Genomic DNA, 13,265 nt, shown 5'->3' with positions numbered 1-13,265 from the left:
GGTGGAACAGATGGTGGAGATTCCGTTTAAAATCATGCATCTAGTAAAGTAACCTTCACTGTCGGAACTGACTCCCAGGGAGACCAAGCCCCAAGCCCGGACCTGGTTGGGGGGGGGCGGTGTTTGGGGAGGGGGTATCAGGTCAAGCCAGCACTTCCCCATGTTTTTCCCTGAAGTCCCAGGCCTGATGTCCCCCTTCAGGTGAGCCAAGGAGGAGGGGGATTTGGCAAGCACCTGACAAAGTGCAGGCGGGGGGTAAATCCCCCTGCCCAGCACCATGCCCCCACCCCACCCCTACCACCATACTTGCCAGAGTCAGGGCAGGGCTGGGTACGAAGAGTTCTTGGCTGAGAAACCAGGATGACCAGGTGCCAAGAGCCCCCAAAGAGGCCTCAAACCCCCAAAGCCCAGGCCAGGGTGCCCAGAGCACAGGGTCTTGGGTGGGGCAGCTTTGAACCAGATGTACAGCCTCACTGTCCAGGAATGAAAGGCCTGGGGCAATGAGGCGGGGTGGAGATGCCTCCCCAGGCAGAGGAGGCACTGGGGAAGTGGGGGAGGACTGGGCAGCAGAGTAGACAGCACAGAAGAGCGGGCGTGTGTGTGTGTGTGTGTGTGTGTGTGTGTGTGTGTGTGCGCGCGCGCGCACGCGTGAGCAAGGCTGAGGCTATCCAGAGGGGGTTTGGTGGGGGGGGCGGGGGTTGGGAAGAACAAGGAAAGCTGTGCTGGAATGTGCGCCAGTGGGAGTAAGGGCTGCAGGCTGAGGTGGGGGTGCAGGGGGTACAGGGCAGAGCTGCTCTGAGGGGTGAATGGGTGCAGGGTTGTGATGGAGCTGGGGCTATGCGTGTGTGTGTATGAGTGCGGGACTGGTCTTTGGAGAAGGCTGGAGGCTGTCCCTGGGCCCTTGGATGGCAGAGCAAGGTGCTGGAGCTGGAGCTTGTTGGGATGTAGAGGACCGCTTGTTTGAGATGTTGTGGGATCTGGGGTGTGTGTATGTGTGTGTGTGTTGCACACGCATGCCTGGGAAGGTATGAGAAGCTGGGGGGACACTGCCTGTTTAAAGATACAGTAGAACTGAAGCCATATTTGTGTGTCTGGGGTGAATGGCGTGGCCACAGGAGGCGTTGCCATTTGAGTGGTTGTTGCGGCAGCCTGCGTGAGGCAGTGTGCATGTCTGTGTCTGTGTGAGGGGTGGGAGCTGTGAGTTTGGAAAGGTGTAGGGAGCCGTACTAGGGTGTCTACGGACATGCTGGGCTCCAGCTGGGGGAAACATCGGGGCTGTAGGGAGAGTCCATGGGTATCTTGTTAGGTGTTGGGGCTCTGAGAGTCTGGGTGTGTGGGAGGTATTAGAGCTGGAGTAGGGTCCTGGGTGTATCTGGGGAGATGCTGGGGTTAGAGAAGGGAGTTGATACATTTGAGGATGTGGTAGAAGCCATGTGTGTGTGTTGGGGTGTTTGGGGATATACTGGGGGTCATAAAAATCTGGGTTTTCAGTACTAGAGCTGTGACTATGTGTGTGGGGGGGTAGGCATGTGGTGGTGGTGTGTTGCGGCTGAGTGCACGGAGCAGCAGATATGAGGAAGGTGTTGGAATGTGGAGAGGTTGTGTGTTTGTGGAGAAGCTGGGGCTGTGTGTTTTGGGGTGTTGCCACCGTGAGTGGGGAAGTAGCTGTATACTCAGGAGGCATGAGGGGGCTGCAGTTGGGTCCCCCCGGCTGTCCCGACAGGTGGGGGGCTGCAGGGTGAGGTGGGGTACCCCTCTAAGGAGGTGAAGGGCAGAGTTCTGGCCTTTGCTCAGGGACCCACCTGGGGGCTGCCTGCTGCTGGAACCCCTCTGCTGGGGCAGGGGGGCGGTGCCTGCCCGCCCTCAGACCCCTGTGTGGGGGCGTCGAGACCGGCTGTCCATCTGTCTCAGCCTGTGCCCAGCCAGGCCGGAGAAGCAGAGTCGCCTCCTCGATCCCCAGGGTGGGGGGGTGGCAGCAGATCCCAGCCCACCCATCTGCCTTCAGACGGTCGAGGCAGGAGCCTCCACAAAGCTGCCTGGAGGGCATCACTGTGTTTGAAGAGACAGGCTGGGGGCTGGGGGCTCTGCAGAGAAAACAGCTCTCACGGAGGCTCCTCTGAAAACCACCGACGCAGGGAGGGAGGGCAGGGGAGGGTCTGTCTGTCCTTTGGGCGCCTGTGTGGGTCAGCGCCCGACTGTGCGCCTTGGAGCCCCTTCTTCGCATGTGTTCATGGCGGCGGCCTTGCCTTGGAAAACAGCCCTCCCTCCAAGCCAGGCTCCACACTCACAGGCTCACACAGGCAGCTACCCCTCACACATGCACCCTGCCTACACTCCCGCACACACGGCCCCCACACCTCCACATCTGCAGAACAGTGCACCCTGGCACACGTGTACCTGCGCCCCAGGGTCCCAGTCCTTACACACGCATGCCCATCACACCCCACCCCACGCTGCAAAGCCAGGTACGACCACACACACCTGTCACGTATACATGCCTACACACATATATACCTGACAAGTAGCGATCACACCCACACCCACACGCCACACACCTCAGATCTCCCTGTCACACCCATACCCCATCTCACATGCATTCAGTCTCTCACACACACCGTAACAGACACTCGCCATCCCTTACACCTGCATGTATGTGCCCTGGTTTATACATGTGCACACATGCATGCACACACACTCTCACCAACTCTCAGCTCTTTCACACCAGCCAGCTGATCAGTGTTCAGGACAGGCCTTGTCACTTCCCAGGAGGGCTCCCACCAGCTCAGAGGGCCTCCACTCCACCCAGCCAAGTCAGAGTGGGGGGTAAACCCCCTCCCCTGCCCCCACAACACCATGGCTCCCTGGGAACCCTGATCTTCCCCTCCAGAAAGGGTCCTCTCTCTGCTGTGGGGTGACTGCTGCTGTTGTTTGAGTGTGACTGTATATGGGGGTAGGAACAGGTCCTGAGAACCCATGATGAGTCCTGGTGTCACTGCCCACGTGGGTAAAAGGCCCAGGGACAAGTTCACTGGGTTCTGTCTGTGAGATTCAAGAGGAGTGCGAGAGCCACAAAACGTGTGTTTGTGAGTGTGTGTGATGCCAGGCCTGTGTGGACAGGTATGAGTATGGGGCGGGGGGTGCACTTGTATGAAAAGACACACACCCAGTGAGTGGGGAGGATTCTGGAATATTTCCTGAGACAAGAGGTATGTACATCTGTGAATAGGGGTCAGGGCCAGGAGAGGTGCCCTCTGAGACTCCCTGCCCCCACAAAGAGATCAACAGGGAGGGTCTCTGGGATCTGGCGAGTGTGTGTGTGTGTGTGTGTGCGTGCGCGTGTGTTTCTTTCTCTCTTCCTCTCTCTCCCTTCCTGACCTCTTTAGCAGCTGGAAACTGAGCTGGGGGTGGAAGGAATGGAGACTTGGCTGGCCTGGGGGTTTGGGGAGGGAAGCAGGAGAAAACACCTTCCAGATTCTCATCAAATCCTTGTTTGTGGTTTGCAGCCTCCAGCCTCTCTTTCTCTCCGTCTGGGTTTCCCCCTCTCTCTTTATCTCTTCCTGCCTCTCACTCTCTCCCCGTATCTCTCCTTCTCCCATCTCAGTCACCTTGTCTCCTTCCTTGGATCTCCCTGTCTCCAAGTCTCTTGTCTGTTTCTCTCTCCCCAGACCCTTCCATGTTTCTGACTCCTCTCTCTGCCAGCACCTCTGTCTGTCCGTCTCTCCCTGTCCTGGTCCATCTGTCCGTCTCTCTCCGCCTGCCTGTGCGTGGGTGTCTGTGTCCATCTGCTCCGCCACCCATCTGTCTGGTTGTCTGTGCGAGTCCTTCGGAGGGTACCCGCTCGCTCACCAAGCCACCCTCCCCCAGGTCAGCAAAGGCCTCTCCTGGCTCAGAAGGTGGGGAGCGGGGTGCAGAGCTGCAGCTTCTGGAAGCTTCAGTAGCAGCTGGGCTGAGCTGGGAGTTCGGGGCCAGCCAGCTGCAGAAGCGGTCCCTCCCCTGGGCTCCCAAGCCAAGGACCCCAGAGCAGAAAGGAGAGAAAGCAGGGCCTCTTGCAGCTGAGTCTGTGTGTGTGTGTGTGTGTGTGTGTGTGTGTGTGTGTAAAGAGGAGGCAGGGGGCCTCACTTTGCCCTCATTTCACCATTTCCCCCCCAAAGCCAGGCCCTGGAGGAGAGGAAGCTTCTATGTCCACCTTCCTCATCCCCTCACCCATGCAAGAGGCACTGGGGGATCCAGGAGGGAAGGGTTGGAGGATGCCAGGCCTTGGGTAAAGGAGGGGCTGGAGCTGCAGCTTCCTGTCAGCTTGGTGGAAGGGGGGCTCCTCCCCCCCTCGCCTCCCTTCCAGGCAGTCCCTGGGGACCCCTCCAGTTCTGGTCCCAGCTCCAGACACGACACGAGGGGCTGCACATGCAGTTCTCATCAGCTCCACAGGGGCCATTCCCACCTCCCTGCTGCCCTACAGCCTCTGACCCACAGGGATATGGCAGGCAGAGTTGGGGATGGGTGGGTGGAAATCACTCGAATGTCTCCCCCCTTCCCCAAATGGAGGTTGGTTCTGGACATGTAGAGATCATTGCCCTGTCGAGGCACTGGCCATCCTGAGAGACCCCAAGCAGTCCACCTACCACAGCCAGCCCAGCACCTCACACCCACATATACACACACGGCCCCCCCACCAGCACTCACAGCCCAACGCCTCCACTCTGTGGCCCAGCGACTCAAGAGGGCTTAATAGGAACCCGACCCCAGAGACCTGCCTCACCCTGACTGGCAGCGGCCTCCAACAGGGTCTCCCGGCGGGAAGCCAGCAGCTGCAGGAGGTAGCCCTCAGACCCCTCTCAGGAGGCTCTGTTCCCCCTACTCCTCTGAGAAGAGCTGCCGTCCTGATCTCACGCTAGATGGGGAAACCGAGGAAGGGAAGGGGACGACACAGTCAGGAGCTTCTGAGACCCTGGGGTGGGGTCACAGATGACGAGAGGGACCTGCAGGGGCAGGACCTGGCTCCTTCCTGACCTGCCGTGGGCAGAGTCCATGTTGGCTGCACCCTCCGCAGGGCGCACAGCCCTGTGCAGCCCTGCCGCTGGGCTGGGGCCAGAGGCTGGCTCCCTCCCTCCAGAGCTCTCCTTGCCCCTGGCTGGGCCCCCTCCCTCTCCGCGCTTCGGAGCAGCCCTCCCTGCCCTCTCCCTCCCAGCTCTGGCTCTCTCATCCTCAGCTCTTGGAAGCCTGACTCACTGTTTCCCTCCTCTCTCCCCTCCCTCCCTCTCTCTCTCTCTCTCTCTCTCTCTCTCTCTCTCCCCCCCCGGCAGGCAGCGGCGCCTCCCCCTCCCCTGGGGGGGCTCTGGCCACAAGGGTGCCCGCCTGCTCCTTTCCCCAGGCTCTGGCCCCCACCCCCGCGCACCCAGGAGGCCCCCCTGCAGCTGTTCCAACTCTAACTACAGAGAGGTGGAGGGAAAGAGCCTAGGTCCTAGATCTGGCTCTGCTGCCTGTGACCCCTGGCAAGCGGCGGCTGGGGGGTGCTCTCTAGACTGGGTTTCCTCCCGTCAAACAAGGAAGGGGGGATGCAGTTGCATGGCACCCTGGTGCCTCTAATGCTCCTGATGTTCCCTGTTTTTAAAATCCCAATGCCTCCTGGTGCAGAGCGCCCACAATCTGTGGGGCACTGTACCTGCCTCCGGCCCCGCCCCCAGGTCCAAAGAAGAGCCAGGCTCCATCCACAGACATCTGGGCAAAGCAGTGGGGAGACCCTGCCCTGTGGGGCAGCAGCCTCAGTCTAGTGACCCTTGGAATCCCCCAGTCTCCCCGTTCTCCCTCCTCCTGTGGGAGTCCTCCCTTCTCCCGCTCCCACCTGTCTGTCCTCCTCCCTCTTCCCTGAGACATTTGCTTGTCTCGCCTCCAAACACAATCCTAGCAGCATTTGATCTTGGGCGAGAGGCTCTCAAGTGCCCGCTCATTTCGGGCTTTGAGGTGGGGAGTGGCACACACCTAGGCCTTCTAGGTCCCCTGGACGCGTCTCCTGGGGTTTGATCCTGGCTCTTCCTGACTGTTTTCTCTGCTCCCCCTCTCCCTGCTCCCCCTGTCACCATCTTTCCCTCTCTCCACCTCGCGTGTGACTGTCTGGGTCTCTTTCCTCCCCACCTCCCCCTACCCCAGCTCTCTCCCTGGGGGGCCCATCTGCTGACATTAGCAACAATGTTGCCCTTGCTTCCCCCCCTCCTTCAGTTCCCAGCTCCACCCCCTCCCCGGCTCTGTCCCAAGAGACCCAGGGGACCCAGCGACTGAGCTGGGCTCCATCCCATAATAGTGAGTCGGCTTGACCTCACGAATCAGACCAGAAGCGCCTGGGCATCTGGTACGAAGGCGGCAGGGCACCCTGTGGTCTTGGGTGGCTGGCATGAGACACAGAGCTCTGTATTCCACAAACCAAAAAAAAAAAAAAGTTGACCTGGGGTGGGGCAGAGTGGAGAAGAGGGGAAGTGGAGGGGATCAGGTTTGCCTGGAGGAAGCCCCTGTCCAATGAGGAACAGAAGCGACAGGAGGCAGTGGCTCCAGCCAGTGCTCCAGGCTGACCTGAAAACCAGCAATGTCCCTTGGGGGCTCTGCCGGTCCACAGCAGCAACCCCCACCTTAAAAAAAGGGTCTTCTGCCAGAGACTGTCTGCCCCTCAAGTCTCCAGCACAGGCACACCAAGCAGGTAAAGATCCCATTTCTTAATCTCCTTTAGAGTCCAAATCCATCCTCGCTACAGCACACCTCCACTTAGCTCAGCAGGGGGTTCCAGAAGCCTCCCAGCCAAAGTCTAACCAGGTGGAATTATGTGTGTGGGGGGGTGGGGAACAAATCCCTCAGCTCCCAAGCCCCCTCACCAAAGGCCCCATCGAAGGCTGGGGAGCAAGGAAAAAGAGTCTTGGAAACCACACACCTCCAAACTGAGAAGCACTGCTGTCCATCACGGCACCTGGGGGTGCTGGGACTCCAGGCCCCCACGACCCTGTTTCAGACCCCCCAGCCCAGCAAACATAATAAACAGCAAGCTCTTTTTCTTTATGACACCAAATTCCTCCAAGCCCAACAGCTCCTTCCATCACTACCTCAGCCATAGATCACATTAAAAACTCACAGAGGGCAACTTAAACACATCACATTTGTTTCTCTCTATATTATTTCAAAAGTAACGGCATTAAAAATGGATTTTACTACAGAAAATAAATATCAGCACGTGGGCCAGGAGCCCAGAAAGGGGGAGAGAGCCCACCAGGAGAACGTCCCCTGAGGGCTTGGGCACAGCTTAGGTGCTGACCAAGGAGGTGGCTGAGAGGACAGACTAGGGGGAGTGGGGTGGGGGGGGATGCCTGGGGAGGGGGCAATGCCTCCCCACCTGGGTACCTGCCCCAATGCCAGACAGAGAGGGACAAGAATCACCAGTTTGAACTGGTGCCCACTGGCCCCCCAAAGCTCATGCGCTCACTGATCTCTGCAACCTCAGGAGGGTGGGAGCTTTGGGGCAAGAAGTTCACTCGTCTCTGGGGGTTATTCCAACTATTGACACAGCAGAAGAGAAAAAAAAAATGAATTCAACTTACTATCCAGTTTGATTTTCCATTACTATAAAAATAAATATACATCTGTTCAAAGGAAGGAGATGGCAAGCTGCAGGCACATGCCACCTGGGGGGGTCCCCCACAGCTCACCACCACAACCCAGCCTGCCCCCAACAGGCAGGGGGTGGGGTGGGGGTGGGGGTGTGGGTTGGGGGGGGTGGACTGACTGGTAATCTTTCACTTACAGCCCCAGCTCACACAGCTACACACACCGGGCCACACGGAACAGGAACAAGCCAACAATAGAAACACCCCAAATGCTCCTGGCAGGACTCTGCCCAGGCCCGGGTACATGCCCCCGCCCCGCTGGCGGCGGCGGCGGCGGCGGCGGCGGCGGCAGCAGCAGCAGCAGCAGCGGACAAAATGTGGCCACCCTGACCCAGAGGCAAAGCTTGTCCTCACACCCTGAGCTCTGCCCAGGGAGCTGGGGCCAAGTCCCGCCTGACACCAACTGGTCCGGCGGGAAACGCCTGCCCAGCCAGACAGGCATAGGCCCCCCAAGGGTCCCTCCTTGTGCTCAGGGACCAGGCTGGTGCAGGCTGGCCCTGCCTCCCAGGGTGACGCCTGGGCCCAAATTCAGCTGGCCCTGCCAGTCAGGCACTTGGTGCAGAACCCAGGGCACTAGGCTCAGCCCCTCCCAGCCCAGCCCCCGGGGCCCCCAAGCTAGCAGGGAGGGGGACTCCCCGCCCCTCCACATCTGGCCCCGGCCCCCAGGGTCTGCGGTGGAGAATTCCCGCCCCCGCTGCTCTCCGTCTCCCTCCTCCTGCTCGGTGCCCGCTGCCCGCCTCGGGGACTGCCCCAGCGCCCGCCTCGGGCCAGCAAGGCCCACATCCTCCCTCCCTCGGCCGGCCCCTGCGCCTGGCAGGAGGCTGGGGGGTCAGGCTGCCGGGGAACCCCTCCGGCTCCCATCAGTCTTCATCCCCAGCCCCCAAACTCTCTGGGTTGCCGTCCCTTTTCCTGTAGAACAGGAAACAAGGTTATTTCCTAGACTCGGAGCCATCCCCCTGCCCCTCTGGCTCTGCCCGGGGACCAAGACCCAGCAGGGGAATGCGCCCGGAGCCAGAAAGCGGAGGGATTCAGCGATTCACCCCCCAGCGACAGGCCCAGGGGGCTGACAGCTGTCACTCAGCACCCCAACCCCTGGGGAAGAGGGGGCCCCCCGATTCAATCAGAGCCTCAGAGGAAACGCATTGATGGGCGATTATTTATTTATTTATGCAAAAGTGAGCCGACTTTGTTCGCCAGGTAACCGGGCACGCGGCCCAACCCCTCTGGCCCCGGCCGCCCCCAAATCCCTCCTCCGCCCCACACCCCCTCCGGGTCATTAGGTCCCCGCCCCTCAACTCCCAGAGCACAAGCGGAACCTTGGGATTTGGGGGTTGGAGGGGAGGGGCTCCTCCCCTCCGCAGTCTCCCCCTTTCCCAGCGCCGTTCCTAAAATCCAGCCTTGTTCTCCGCTCCCACGGTCCCCCCCCCCCTTCACCCACCCCCCCACATTCTCAGCAAGCTGGAGAGCAAATTGCAGTTTTAAATCCAAAGACGGAGGGAGGGGGAAGGAGGAGGGGGCGCGCGGCAGCGCTGGGCGCGCACCTCGCCCCCGAGCCGGGGGAGCCGCGGGGAGGCCAGGAAACCCGAGAACCCCCCCTCCCCGCCCCCCCTTCTCGTCCACCTCCCCCTCCCCCTTCCCGGCGCTGCCTGCCAGGCTTCGAGCCGAGCCCAGCCGAGCCGCGGGCCCCGGTGGAAACAAAGACCGATCGCACCGCGGGCACCGCAGCCACGGGGTCCGGCGGACCGGACCGGGGCGCGCGGAAGGGGCGCGGGGCCCCCCCGGTGCGCTGCACAAAAGAGCCCGGCCGGCCGGTCCCCAGCGGGGGTCTAGGGCTGGGGAGGAGGCGCCACTCACCGGAGTGCTGGGCTGCCGGCTCCGTGGGTCCGAGCCAGGCGAGGGGCTTCGGGGGGCGTCTGTCTTCCGGCGGCGGCAGCGACGCGGGCGCCCGGCAGCTGGGGAGAGGAGTCGTGGAGGAGCCCTGAGCCGCCCGCCGTTGCTGACAGCATGGCTCGCGCCTCGGCTCACATTCTCCGCCGCTAACTCCGCTGGACCCGGCCCCCCAGCTCCCGCGGCGCCCCCCACCTCGATCACTCCTTCGCTCTCTCTCTGCGCCCCCCTTTCTCCCCCCACCACCACCACCGCGCACACACTCTCACAGCCCTGGACACCCCCGCCCCCACCCCCCCAATTGCAAACCTGGGAGGGAACGCGCCCCGCGTAGTCCTCCTCCTGCTCCTCCTCCTCCGCCCTCCTCCCTCCCGCTCTCTTCTGGCTGTCTGTCTGTCCCTCTGACTGTCTCAATCTCTCGCTCCCTCTGCCTTTCTCTGCTCTCAGAGCTGGGTGGGAAAAGGAAATGAGGACAGAAAGCAGACGCTGGCTTTGGGTGGTGGTAGCTGGATTCCCTCTCTCCCTCCCTCCCCCTCCTCCCCTCCCTCCTCCTGCCTTCTGCTCTCTCCGCGGCGAGCGGGGCTGAGCGCAGCCTGGCGGGTGGCTCGCGTTGCCCGCCCGCCCGCCTGTCTGTCTGTCTGGTCTGCCTCGCTCGCTCCCTCCCCTCGCCGTCTCTCGCCCTCGCCCTGCCTGCCTGCCTGCCTGCCTGCCTCTCTCCGTCTCCGCCGCCGCCGCCGCTGCCTCTGCGAGCTCGCCTTACCTTCGCCGCTCACCATCCGGAACCCCAGGGGGGAGCGCGCGCGCGGCTCGCCGGGACTTGTAGTCCCCGCCTCGGCCGCTCCGCGCGCGGGGCGGGCGGGGCGGCGCCGGGAGCTCCGACGGCGCGGCCGGGAGCCCGCGGGAGGCACCCAGCGCCCGAGCCCCGAGGGCGAGCGTCCTCTTTTACAAAGGGGGATTGCATTCTTCCCTAAGGATCACCAACGTTCCCCACGTTCCTTGTCCTCCCGCGGGGGTCTCTGGCCGGAGCGGAGGTTGCGGGTGGGAGTGAAGGGGCGGGGTCTGAGAATGCAAAGAGTAGAATGGGGGAATCGAGGGACTAGCTAAAAGGGCCTGAGACTTTCCGGGGGCGTCCCAATTAAATGTGAGAGGAAGCGAGAAGAGGAGACGGCCGGCTCCCTGAATCTGGAGGCGTTCTCCCTTCATGAGGTTTCCTATTGAGTAAAGCGCAAGGGTTGATGGAGAGAGGGCTGCTCCAGAAAACTCAAAGCCCGCTCGCACCTCCTCCTCCTCACTCAGGGACCCCAGTCTCAAATTCTGAGCTCTGGGTTTAGCCACCCCCACCAAAGACTAGTTTTTCTAGAAGTCCGAGGAAGACAAGAGCATGAAGTCCTGGATTCTCCACAGATCTCTCTCTGTCACACACACACACACACACACACACACAGCCTTGCCTTCCTGAATTCGACTGAGCTTCCTGGTGTCAGGAAGCAGCATTCAGATTCAACAGTTCAGAGCTCCTGCTGGGCCCAGGGGGCTGGACTCAGCACTTTCACCTACCTCCTCTGCAGGTCACATCTGTTATCCAGCCCCTAGCTCTGGCCCCCTGCCTGGCCTATCCCCACAGATGGGAATGTGCACTGCCAGGGCCTGGTTACCAAGGAGAGGTCTCTGGACAGTGCAAGAAGGAGAACTGCTGCTGCTGCCACTTACTGAACACCGCAGGGCTCTTGAGTCCTGCGCTGGACCAGGGTCTGTTCGATTCCAAAGCTCACTGCTTAACCTCTGGATCAAGCAGGGAGCTGCGACTTCCCAGCTCTCCATCTGACCTTCTCTCCCGGCGTCTGTGTGTCCTCCCTTGGCACTTAAATTCGACAAATGTTAACTGAGGTGTGCAGGGCTCACAGGGGACACGGAGATGAATAATGCATGGTGGCTGCCCTGTCCCCGGCATCTCCCAGCACCGGCCCCACTGATCCTGTGCTAGTCCCACTTCATCTGTGTGTCTGGCATTCCTTTGTCCAGTGTCCGCTGGCTTTTTCTGTCCTGCCCTCCCTGTGTCTGAAGCCCCTTCAGCAGTGCCTTTGTCCTTGGCCCACCTGTTTCGGACTCTTCCTTTGGCCCTGCGGGGTGATACGAGGTGATGGCCAGCGTGTGACAAAAGGCAGGTGTTTTGCCAACGGCAGCTCCCTGTCACCACCTGCAAGCCCCTCCTCTAAGACAAAAAAAGGAGGGGCTCTGGGGGACACTGTTGGCCCTTTGCAGGGACTGGGGGCACCACGCCCATGGCAGAGGTCTAGGGCTCTAAATAGTTCCATCTATTGATCTGGCATCATGGGGCTGCTGACCAGCCGCAGAAGCTCCCATTTGGGAGCAGCTTCTCCTTATAGGCAAGCCCTGGGTTCAAAGATTTATCAATTAAATGGAGACCATTGTAAGATCAGATATTAACGAAAGCAATGGTTAAAGTTGTTAGGGGCCCTTTGCAGCTCCCAAGCCTGACCTAAAGTTATCACAAATAGATGAGGCTTTGGCATCCTGCCCCAGCTGGTCCCCCACCGGTGAGACTTTAGCATTGGGGAGGCTAGGAGAGGCCCAGGTTCCCTTTTCTTTTACACCTTCACAACATCCTTACGTATTAGGCTCTGCCCCAGGGAATGAAGACCCCACCTAGGCTGAATCAAGTTTGAGGCAGGAACTGGGGGGCAATACAGGATGGCTTCTGGGAGATAGGGAGCCCCAGGTGGAGAGGGATGAAGAGGAGTTTGGGAAAGACACGGGAGGGGAGAGATTAGGTGATGAGGTACAGGGGCCAAGATTAGTAGGGCCCATGGCTCTGTAAGTGAGAGGGGAATAGAACTTAGGTAGGGTTGTCCATGCACACTCTCCCACCCCAGGCTGCTTGAGCAGCCTCCTTCCCAGGGAGGCTGGGTGTTCTTAGCCCCCAAGGTGTTGGGCATTGCTGGAAACCAAGCACTACAGGGTTTTCCAGTCATCTGGGAACTGGTCTTTCTCTTGGAGCCTCTTTAAATTGTATTGTGGAGAGGGTGGGCGGGGGTCCTCCCCAAACTCAAGCAAAGTCTTCCTGTGGGTGGCTGCTGCCACCTAGTGTCCAATTGCTATATCTGTTTACCAGCCTAGTCCGAAGGGGTCTCCGTTCAGCTCAGTGGTGTCCGACTCTATGCAACCCCAAGGACTGCAGCAGGCCAGGCTTCCCTGTCCATCACACCAGGCTTCCCTGTCCATCACCAACTCCTGGAGTTTACTCAAACTCATGTCTATTGAGTCGGTGACGCCATCCAACCATCTCATCCTCTGTCGTCCCCTTCTCCTGCCTTCAATCTTTCCCAACATCAGGGTCTTTTCAAATGAGTCAGTTCTTTGCATCAGGTGGCCAAAGTATTGGAGTTTCAGCTTCAGCATCAGTCCTTTCAATGAATATTCAGGACTATTTCCTTTAGGATGGACTGGGGGCTACCTGGTCTTTAAAAACAGCATCTGGAGTAGCCACAGGCTGGGCAGGGTACCTGTAAACTCCCAGAGAAAGCAGACTTGAAGGACAGGAAGAACCTAAATCATCCCTTTCTAGGTTCAGCTCACTGCAACCACTTTTGTCTCGATGTAAGCAGAAGGTGTTATGTAGCTAGACCTAGGAAATAGAAGTGAGAGTCCAGAGGGGCTAAAAGTTGTGGGGCCTAAGAGTTTGGAGGGCATGTGGAATAGGAAGCAGGCAGACCTGGT

The 13,265-nt window shown here is 60.1% G+C and overlaps 1 protein-coding gene across 5 annotated transcripts in view; it reads right to left on the bottom strand.

The window, feature by feature from the left end:
• The window catches only part of AHDC1 (AT-hook DNA binding motif containing 1), a 64,996-nt gene extending 54,671 nt beyond the window's left edge, over positions 1–10,325 (bottom strand). For 4 of the 5 annotated variants that reach the window (XM_027519180.1, XM_027519169.1, XM_027519189.1 and 1 more), the window contains exons 1-2: positions 9,837–10,219; positions 9,495–9,592 (exon numbers count right to left, since the gene is read on the bottom strand). The gene's annotated coding sequence lies outside the window, so the exon portion shown is untranslated. Of the gene's footprint in view, positions 1–9,494; positions 9,593–9,836; positions 10,220–10,287 lie in introns of those variants that run through there. The other variant, XM_027519162.1, reaches the window with a different exon arrangement.
• Between the last annotated feature and the right edge of the window lie 2,940 nt (positions 10,326–13,265).

This window comes from Bos indicus x Bos taurus, chromosome 2, assembly GCF_003369695.1.
Source record: "Bos indicus x Bos taurus breed Angus x Brahman F1 hybrid chromosome 2, Bos_hybrid_MaternalHap_v2.0, whole genome shotgun sequence".
In the NCBI taxonomy this organism is placed as follows: Eukaryota; Metazoa; Chordata; class Mammalia; order Artiodactyla; family Bovidae; genus Bos; species Bos indicus x Bos taurus.
This window is presented reverse-complemented; position numbering and strand designations above follow the sequence as displayed.